Below are 8717 nucleotides of genomic sequence, written 5' to 3' on the forward strand. Positions count from 1 at the left end.
GTTACTTGTTGAATTTTAATTTATGCACTCTGTTACTTGCTTTCTTTCTTTATGCCTTTAAATTCAAGCAACTAACTCACTGACCCACTAACTATTTGAATTAATTCCTCAACTGCTCTAACCATACTCTTCCATTAACCAAGAGTATTTCACTTGTTTGTTGCCTGTGCTGTGTTCTTGTATGACAGGTAGGAGAGGAGAGACATCAACTCCTCCATATACCGAACCAGAAAGGACCCTTCATAAACTTAGAAGGGAAGCAAGAGGGAAGAGAGTAGTGGAAGAAGAAGAATCTGAAGGAGAATCTGAGGACAATTTTGAGGAAGCTCTAGATCTCAACATGGATAGAGAAGTTCACAACCATGAGAGAGCTGGTGGAAACAATGCCATTCCCGAGAGGAGGGTTCTTGGTTCATACATAAACCCAACCTCTGGGAATTGTGGTAGCAGCATTCAGAAACCACCCATTCAGGCCAACAATTTTGAACTCAAACCACAGCTAATATCACTGGTGGAGGATCATTGTTCATTTGTTGGGAGTGCTAATGAAGATCCAAACCAACATCTCACAAAATTCCTAAGAATTTGCGACACTGTGAAGTCCAATGGAGTCCAGGAAGATGCCTATAAACTGCTCTTGTTCCCATTTTCACTTAGGGATAAGGCAGCTAAGTGGTTGGAATCATTCCCAAGGGGGAGCCTAACAACCTGGGATGAGGTGGAAAGCAAGTTTCTGGCACGTTTCTACCCCCCACAAAAGGTCAATAGGCTTCGATCTGAGGTTCAGACTTTTAGACAACAAGATGGTGAAACTCTCTACGAGGCATGGGAGAGGTTCAAGGAATTGACAAGGAAATGCCCACCAGACATGTTCCATGACTGGGTGCAATTGCATATTTTCTATGATGGACTTTCTTATGAATCAAGGAAGGTTGTAGACCATTCATCAGGAGGTTCATTGAACAGGAAAAAGACTGTGGAAGAAGCCATTGAAGTGATTGAGACAGTGGCTGAGAATGAGTATTACTATGCTTCAGAGAGACACAACACTAAGGGAGTCATGGAGCTGAACCATGTTGATACAATTCTAGCCCAAAACAAGGTGTTTGCCAAGCAACTAGCAGAGCTCACCAGGAAATTAGAAACAAAGCAAGTGGCTGCAATACACACACAAGATCAAGAGGAAGTAAGCACTGAAGGAGGTGATTGGGAAGAGGCCAACTATGTGGGAAATCAACAAAGGCAACCATATGATCCACATTCCAACACTTACAACCCAGGCTAGAAAAACCACCCAAACTTTGGGTGGGGAAACCAGCAAACCCAACCACAAAACCACAAACCTTACAACCCCAACCAACATAACAATTCCACATACCAAAACTCCAACCAAAGATCATACCAAGCCACACAAAACACTTACTCCCAACCACCATATCATGGCCAAAATAATCAACCTGCCCAACCCAATCCGAACCAACAATTTCAAGATCAATTAAACAGGATAGAAGGAATGCTTGCAAACATGGGTCAGGACATAAGTGAGTTGAAAAGCTTTAGGGATGATGTGAGATCTACCTTAAGGAACCATGGTGAAAAACTCAAGAGGATGGAGTCTCGAGTAGGAGAGCTATCTCAACAAGCCCCCAAGTCAACTGCAGTGTTCCCTAGTGACACAGAAAAAAATCCTAAAGGGGAACAAAAGGGAGTGAGATGGGAAGAATGCAAAGCCATCACCATATTGAAGGAAGTCTCAGAAGAAGAGGGAATCAGACCCTCAGAACAGAAGCCAGAAATCTTGAAGGAAGGTGTGGAAGAAGCTAAGCAGGAAAGTGAAACTGACCAAGCCAAGGAACTGCAAAATAAAGGCATGCTGGAAACATACCAACCAAAAGCACCATTTCCTCAGAGGTTAGGAGGAGGTGAAAAAGGGAAAACATATTCAAGGTTTTTAGAGACATTTCAGTCTCTCCATATCAATATTCCCTTTCTTGAAATTCTCCAGCAGATGCCTACACATATCAAGTATTTGAAGGAATTACTGAGCAAGAAAAGAGTTTTGAAGGGAGGACAAACTGTAGTAATGAACAAAGAATGCAGTGCCCTCATCAAGAAGGACATAGTCTCTAAGAAAACAGACCCAGGAAGTTTTCATATCCCCTGCATCATAGGGGAAACAAAAATTGACAGAGGATTCTGTGATCTAGGAGCTAGCATAAATGTGATGCCTCTGACTCTTATGAAGAGGCTACAACTGAATGAGGTGAGATCCACTGATGTAATCATACAACTGGCCGACAAAACTCAGAAGCAAGCTGAAGGGGTAGTTGAGAATGTGCTGGTGAAAGTGGGAAATTATTTCTTCCCCACAGACTTTGTCATTTTGGACATGGAGGAAAGTTACATACACCCTATCATTCTGGGAAGGCCATTTCTAGCCACTGCTAGAGCGCTCATAGATGTAGAACAAGGAGAGCTAATTTTGAGAATACATGATGAACAGCTCATTTTCAATGTTTTCAAACCTGCATCTGAGCCTGAACCAGAACCTGAAAAACCTAAGGATGATAGTAGCCATCTGTGTTTGGAGGAAAGCAACCCAGCAGCTGAAACTTTGAAACAGTCCTTGAAAGGCAAACAAGAATTGCAAGAGTTAAAGCCACAAGAATCACTAGAAACAGATCAGAAGGATCCTCCTGGCATAAGGGTCAATGAAGAAATCCTCAAGAGAAAGGGAAGAATTGTAAAGAAATTGCCAAGAAGGTGGAGAAACAAGAAAATTCCCACTGAAGGTTTCTCTCCGGGAGATAAAGTGATATCAAGTCATTATCTGCCAATCCCACCTGGCCTCAAAACCATTCCTTCCCAGCTCCCTCAAGTGTTCACAATCAGGAAAGTTCTTTCTCTGGAACATTTGGACATCATGAAGGAATCAAATGGAGACGTTTTCATAGTGAGAGGAGAGGACATCAAGCACTACAATCCACCCTAACAAGGGACAACCGTCAAGCTAGTGATGTTAAAGGAGCGCTTCATGGGAGGCAACCCATGTTTTAGTATCCTTACTCTTTCTTGTTTTGCTTTGCATCTAATAAAGCATGGTTTCTTATGCATGAACTTGAATCCTCAGGACAACTGTTGATAAGGTGCACTAAACATTGCATGTAAAATACAATTGGTCTTTAAGTTTGGTGTGCCTGAAGGCACCCCAGATCTTATTCAAATTGTATTCAATCTTTCATTCAAAGTGCACAACCAAACATTAAGTTTGGTGTTCCTCTTTGAACACAGTTAATGAAAAGCAAGAAGTTCCTCTGGATTTAGAAATTCATGATAAGTATACCATTTGCATGTTTTAATACCTTGATTTCAATTACTTTAGGTAGTAAAATTGATTAGGATCAAAGAGCCAAAGTGATTATGATTTATTAGAATTATGCACATTCATTAAGGACAACCAACATGGATTTCATTTCATCAGGAGACATTACCAAACACTAAGTTTGGTGTCCAGTAATAAGTGTGCATACATACAAGAGTCACGGCTATAAGCTCATGAAGTCAATCATTGATTTACAATTCAAAAAGAATGAAAGACATGTGCAAGTACTATTCATTATTCACATGGACCGAAAAAAAAATGATAGCAAAGTTGTTTGTTTGTGCAGGTACAAAAGGAAGGATAAGAATGGATGAAAAAGACAAAGGGGGAGGTACGGTTTTGGTCAAAAAGGGAGTTCACAAGTCTTTGAAACTAACACATGGGAAAAGGAAATTCTGCATGAAAAAATAGCTACATGTACAACTTAATGCACCCAGAATACTTCCAAGAAAGTGAAAAGCAATTCGTCCTTCTCCCTAATTCATATATTTACCATCAAGCCATCCTTCACAAATCACCCTAGCCGTCCATTTTTCACTTGCATGCACTATAAAGAACCACTTGGGGAACGAGTTCCACACCACCAAATCTCCTTCTTGCACATATTCTTTCATCATAGCATAACTACCTCTTGCCGAAAACAACCTCACCACACTTCTAACAAACATTTTTGTACTTCACCTTGTCAACCTTAGCTTGTCACTTGCCAAAACTAAAGAACCAATGGCAGCCTCATCTAGCCACAAAAGAAGAAAAGACAAGCAGCCAATGGAGGAGGAAAGGGAATTTGATGCATGGAAATACAAATCAGTTTTCCATGAGATTCAGGCCGAATGGATGAGACCTAAAAAGATACTAGCTGAGATTCCCTTTGACCTTGGAAAGGAGGAGTTCCCAAGTGTTTGGGAGAAGATCAAAAAGAGGAAGTGAGAGCTTCTGACTAAGATAATCACTAAAATCAACATCAACCTGGTGAAGGAGTTTTATGCAAATGCAGTGAGGAAGGATCCAACCGAGGAACCTACATACAAAAGCTATGTGAGAGGGGTGGAAGTTGACTTCAGCCCCAAGGCAATCATGAAAACTCTTGGCCTGAAAAACATACGTTTCAGCCAAGCAAGTTATGAGGATAGGATGCTAGAAGAACCTGACTATCAGACTATTGCTGAAGACCTTTGTGCCATCAGAGCGGAATGGGTGAGAAAAACAAAAGGGGCTCCAAGAGTCTTGAGAAGGGGAGACCTAACACCTGAAGCAAAAGGGTGGTATGCAATAGTTAGGAGATCCATCCTACCCACTGCAAACTCTTCAGAAATAACCCCTAAAAGAGCCGTCTTGCTACATTGCATTATGGTGGGAGGAGAGATCAAAGTTCATAAACTCATTGCTGAACAGATACAAGAGTTTAGTGAGAAAAGTGAAGCTGACTCCTGGCTCCACTTCCCTAGCACCATCATCAGACTATGCATCGAGGCCCAAGTATCACTTGAAGATGCAAGACCTAATTGGCTACATCCTGGAATGGCCATGACTGCTCACTGAATGACTCTTGGCCCAATTGCTCCAAGACATACAAAAAGAAGAAATGAAGAAGGGCAACAAGCAGAAGAGGAGCAAGAAGCAGAGCAAGAAGGAGAAGAAGAGCAAGAAGAGCAAGGAAATCCAGAAAGAAGGCAACAAGTTCCCAGAGACCCCATGGATATGAGCAGAATGCAGGAAATCATAGAAGGAATGTCTCAACAATACATTAGGTCTCAGGAGAGGCAAGAGGACTTTCACCTAAAAATGATGGACATGCAAAGGAACTTTGAATCAAGATTCCTAGATCTGCAAAGGGAACAGAATTTACAATTACAGGAATCCCTCAGCCACATATGCCAACACCAAGATGCCAATATCTTGGCAATCAAGGAAGCCACCACTTTGCAGAATGCAAGATATGCAGTTCAAGCTGATTACAACATCAGTTCTCAAATTAAGCTTAACTATGTAGGGGAACATCTACACAAGATGGACCCAACATTCCCAGCTTTTGATGAGTATTTCAAAGGGAGGAAAGAAGGAGAAATGAACAAGGCAGTGATCCTTGAAAAAGGAGTGGAAGAAACAATGAAAAAAGCTGGATTCTGGACAAAGCTCATAAGAAAAGACAAAGGAAGTACAAGTGGTCAAAGAGAGACAAGAAGCAAGAAGAAACAGGACCCCAAGAATCAAGAAGAACCAAGCAACAAATGAGAGGTGGTCTTGTTCCTTAATAATCAAATAATAGTTTGTGAATTGTCTTTATGAGCTTTCTTTCATTTTAAGTCATTTAAGTTTTTATGTGAAATTTCTAGTATGCTTGTTTGTTTACTGCTTTGAATAAAGTGAATGCCTAGATGTTTGGATATGACTTCACCTTCTTAAACAAATGCTTGCCATGCTTGTTCTTTTTCCAAAAATAAAAGAAAAGTTTGAACAAAAGTAACTTGGCTCAGTTAGTGACAAATCAAGTAGAATTAAGTGGTGGTATGCATGCTTGATTGTTTAGTCAGATCACTGGAAATTGAGTGTAGAATTATCATTTTTGTGTAGAAGTTTGAATACTATCTATGGATCTTGATGAATAAATGTCTTTGGCCATGGAAAAGAAAGAAAAAGAAGAAGAAAAAGCCACTGAAAAAGGGCAACCAAAAAAGCAAAAAATTGAGAAAATAAGCTAGGCACCAATGGTTTAAACTTCTGAGACAAATGCCTGTGGTGTTTATGTATTAAGGATATGCTTGGATGAATAGGTTCTGAGGAGTGTTTCAACACTTGGTAACTTGGGTTAACTAACCCGGGATTATCAACCAAAAGTCCATTATCAAGAGCAACCTAAATACAAAACATTTAGTCACACAAAGAGGTGCTGGGCACCAATGTCTCAAGAAGAAATGTGAACTAAAATGCCTGTAGTGGATATGTGTAGTGCACTGATAAGAAAAAGAAAATGCCAAAGGCTTGTGCAACACATGACACTGAGCAAACAAGGAGCAAAGAAGTTCTAAGAAAAAGAAAAAAAACAAAGAAGGGAAAAGTGCCAAAGACATAAGAAAAACAAGAGGCCATAGCAGTGTTTGATGGATGCAATAAAAAAGTGATAATCTTACCTGATAAGAATGAAAAAGTGATGCTGCAACTTTCTGCATAAAACCCTTCTGATGAACTTCAAGTGCTTACTAATATAGCCAATGTAATTGCTTTTTGTTTCATACTTTCTTCTCAAATAACTCAGGACTTGCTTAGGGACAAGCAAGTATTAAGTTTGGTGTTGTGATGCCAAGGCATCTTAGGCTAGTTTCACTAGCATTTTTTTGTTAGTTTTAGTTGTTTTATGCATTTTCTTGAGCTTAAAGTAACCAAGAATGGTTAAATGAATAACAAAGTAATGAACCATCCAAACAGTATGATTTTAATGCAAATTCCATGAGTTTTTAGTTATATTACTTGAATGCTATGAATGGAAGATTTCTCATGAAATTTTGCAAGACTTTGATGCAGTTGTTTGGATGATTTCAGGGAAGAAGAGGCTAGGCAAGGAAACAACAAAATCAATAAAGGAAGCTTGAATATCACATGTGGAGTTTAAGTTCCAGTTTAAGCTTAAACTGGAGCTTAAACGCCAAAATCATGAAAGCTGAGGAAAGGGCTGAAAGTGGCGTTTAACCTCCAGTTTAACCTTAAACTGGAAGTTAAACGCCAGAATTAGAAATGCACCAGGGAGCATTTCCACGTTTAAGCTCCAGTTTAACCTTAAACTGGAGCTTAAACGTGTTCGACTATTTTTTTTCTCCTCCAGGGTTGCTTTCTCATTTCCACGTTTAAGCTTCAGTTTAACCTTAAACTGAAGCTTAAACGTGTTCGACTATTTTTCCTCCAGGGTTGCGTTTTGCATTTCCACGTTTAAGCTCCAGTTTAAGCTTAAACTGGAGCTTAAACGTGTTCGACTATTTTTCCTCCAGGGTTGCTTTCTTCATTCCCACGTTTAAGCTTCAGTTCAACCTTAAACTGAAGCTTAAACGTGTTCGACAATTCCACACTCCAGGGTTGCCTTCTTCCACTTCCACGTTTAAGCTTCAGTTTAACCTTAAACTGAAGCTTAAACGTGTTCGACTACTTTACCTCCTGGAAGTGTCTGGCGTTTAAGCTGCAGTTTAAGCTTGATGAGCGGATAATTTGTACCCTTTTTGGCATTGTTTTTAGTATGTTTTTAGTATATTTAGTTAAGTTTTTAGTATATTTTTAGTAGTTTTTAGTTAAAATTCACTTTTCTGGACTTTACTATGAGTTTGTGTGTTTTTCTGTGATTTCAGGTATTTTCTGGCTGAAATTGAGGGATCTGAGCAAAAATCTGATTCAGAGACTGAAAAGGACTGCAGATGCTGTTGGATTCTGACCTCCCTGCACTCAAAGTGGATTTTCTGGAGCTACAGAAGCCCAATTGGCGCGCTCTCAACGGCGTTGGAAAGTAGACATCCTGGGCTTTCCAGTAATATATGATAGTCCATACTTTGCTCAAGATTTGATGGCCCAAACCGGCATAGCAATTCGGCCTCAGAAATTCCAGCGTTAAACGCCGGAACTGGCATAAAACTTGGAGTTAAACGCCCAAACTGGCATGAAAGCTGGCGTTTAACTCCAGAAAAGGTCTCTACACATGAAAGCTTCAATGTTCAGCCCAAGCACACACCAAGTGGGCCCGGAAGTGGATTTTTCTGTCATTTACTCATTTCTATAAAACCTTAGGTTACTAGTTTACTATTAATAGGATCTTTTGACATTGTATCAGTACCTCATGACACTTTACACGTTTCTTTGTGTACCTTCCATGGCATGAGTCTCTAAACCCCATGGTTGGGGGTGAGGAGCTCTGCTGTGTCTTGATGGATTAATGCAATTACTACTGTTTCTTATTCAATCATGCTTGCTTCCATTCTAAGATATCACTTGCTCTTAACCCGGATGAATGTGATGATCCGTGACACTCATCATCATTCTCAACTATGAACGTGTGCCTGACAACCACCTCCGTTCTATTTTAGATTAAGTAGATATCTCTTGGATTCTTTAATCGGAATCTTCGTGGTATAAGCTAGAACTGATGGCGGCATTCAAGAGAATCCGGAAGGTCTAAACCTTGTCTGTGGTATTCTGAGTAGGATTCGATGATTGAATGACTGTGACGTGCTTTAAACTCCTAGCAGGCGGGGCGTTAGTGATAGACGCAAAAGAATCACTGGATTCTATTCCGGCCTGACCGAGAACCGACAGATGATTAGCCATGCTGTGACAGAGCATAGGAACATTTTCACTG

General features: G+C 40.2%; 1 non-coding gene across 1 annotated transcript; it reads right to left on the bottom strand.

Annotated features, from left to right (window-relative positions):
• Nucleotides 1-766: 766 nt before the first annotated feature.
• Nucleotides 767-870, bottom strand: LOC112799483 (small nucleolar RNA R71). Its single transcript, XR_003201062.1, has one exon. It is a non-coding gene; the product is annotated as a small nucleolar RNA R71 (small nucleolar RNA).
• Between the last annotated feature and the right edge of the window lie 7847 nt (nucleotides 871-8717).

Source organism: Arachis hypogaea, chromosome 4 (genome assembly GCF_003086295.3).
Source record: "Arachis hypogaea cultivar Tifrunner chromosome 4, arahy.Tifrunner.gnm2.J5K5, whole genome shotgun sequence".
Classification (NCBI taxonomy): domain Eukaryota; kingdom Viridiplantae; phylum Streptophyta; class Magnoliopsida; order Fabales; family Fabaceae; genus Arachis; species Arachis hypogaea.